Source organism: Phaseolus vulgaris, chromosome 6, assembly GCF_051622355.1.
Source record: "Phaseolus vulgaris cultivar YP4 chromosome 6, ASM5162235v1, whole genome shotgun sequence".
NCBI classification, from domain to species: domain Eukaryota; kingdom Viridiplantae; phylum Streptophyta; class Magnoliopsida; order Fabales; family Fabaceae; genus Phaseolus; species Phaseolus vulgaris.
Window position 1 is genome coordinate 21,405,713 of NC_143503.1, and position 1,997 is coordinate 21,407,709.

The 1,997-nt window shown below is 35.4% G+C and overlaps 1 long non-coding RNA gene across 1 annotated transcript; it reads right to left on the reverse strand.

Moving 5' to 3' along the window:
• Window positions 1–456: 456 nt before the first annotated feature.
• LOC137833061 (uncharacterized) lies at window positions 457–1,570 on the reverse strand. Its single transcript, XR_011084667.2, has 2 exons — window positions 1,450–1,570; window positions 457–857 (listed from the first exon to the last, which is right to left on the reverse strand). It is a non-coding gene; the product is annotated as an uncharacterized LOC137833061 (long non-coding RNA).
• Between the last annotated feature and the right edge of the window lie 427 nt (window positions 1,571–1,997).

A 1,997-nucleotide genomic window follows, 5' to 3' on the forward strand; every position in this document is an offset into this window, starting at 1 on the left:
AAATTAAGACAAGGGGCTCTTTACCCTATCGAAATTAGAATTAGTAAGACTACTCTGAATATCAACTGACTCCTGGCGCCAAACCCTGCACCCCATACCAAGAGCATTTGATGACCTTATTATGCAGTACAAGAACTATTTCGCAGCCAATTTCCCTCAAAGCATACGGCAACTTCCTACACTTACTCGCCAAAACAGACCAGATAATCAAACATTCATCTCTGTTCCAGAAGTCCAGAACTCTTTCGTGACTTGGTTCTCACCCTTTTATTAGTACTCTGTTGTCCATTCAATTGATAGAAGGATATCAGTTCAAAATAGTGAACCTTGAAAAATGTACTTACTAGTTGATTTCACAATTTGATGAATTTATAAAGCCTTCAGTTTACCATTTACGAACTCTAATTTAAAATTTTGTATGGGAATCACACTAAAATAGGCGGGAGGACAGGATATAAAGAGAAAGGATTGAACAAAACTGTACGAGTGCATGACAATATTTCAACCTGACGATGTGTTGTCGAGTAGAAAACTTAATTGGAAAATCACTATCTAGATAACAGCTGATCTAATTGGTAAATTAGAAATTAAAACAAACAAATTCAAGAAATAGGAATTGCAATTCTTAATTAATGCTACACTACATGTCTTCTTATTGCCTCATCTCTTCTTTCAATTGTTTAATTGTTTGGAGTGCCTCATCCCTTTGAGGTGAAGACTGTCAACTTTGATTTCATTATGTACAGTTTCGTATTGGTGCAGCAGCTCCTCCATCTTCCTTCTCAGTCCTTCCTCATTTCTTATTTTTTTATCTAACTTATTAAAGAAGTTCTCAATTTCTTCAGGATTCTCCATTTCTGCAGGATTTTAAAAAACTAAATTAATGTCATTTACATAATTAAATAAAGGTGGCCAAAAAACATTGATCATGACCATAAACAAAAATGCAGTTCGGTCTGGTCGAGAGTTGCAATAGCTGTGAAACTGCCATAGAAGATAAGGTATTCAGGTATGGAGGGTGGGCGTAGAGAGGTGGGAAGACTGAATTGGTAAAAGAGAACACACAATTGCGACTGCACTTTATCAATAGTCACCAGATCACACAATATTGCGAATTCAGTGCTATATACTCATTTCCCAATTTAAACTTTGTTTGATAAATAATTGATTTTAAGAAATAACCCTTTTTTATCTCAAATTCTCTAAACTAAGCTGAATTAAAGACACAACATGTTCACAAAAAGAGAAAAAGAAAAAACTCTGAACCCTAGAGCGACAGCCTCACTCACAAAAAAAAATCCACAGCTTCCATTTGATTTAATTTGGCAAATCAGATGGCAAAGGGAGAAAAACAATTGCGTAGATAGTTTTTTAAGAATGTTACCGGAAAATCTTCAAACGGCCTAGTGCAAAAAGAGAGAAATAGTGAGAGAACCTGAAGAATGTTACCTGAAACGGCGCAACACGAAAAGGGAAAAGCGTTTGAAATAGGAGAGAATGCGCCAGATAGCGATGAGGAGTAGAGAGAACTGAGAAGGAACAATAGCAGAGGGAAGGTAACTGAATTTCAAATTCCACCATCTTGAGAGTCGGGGCCTTAGATAATTGGGCTCAAAACAAAGGAGTAAGGGCTGTTTCTTCCTGCACCTCCATATATTCTTCTCACACCTCCATAATATTTCCAAAACTATCTCTGAAATATTCTGGATTACGTAATCTGTAAGTCTTTTTTTAAATTCGTAATTAGCTTCTGGACTACATAATCCGAAAGCCTTTTTTGTCAGATGTATGATTAGTTTTCAAATTATATAATTTGGAAGTCTTTTTTAGCTTCCGGATTACATAATTCGGAAGTCTTTTTTTAAATGCGTGTCCTGATTACATAATTCGGAAACTACTCTATGGGAGTGACATAAAAAGATTAAAAAAGTATTTTCACATTGTATATAAAAATGATAAAAGAATATATGGAGGTGCAGGAAGAAACAGTCAGGAAA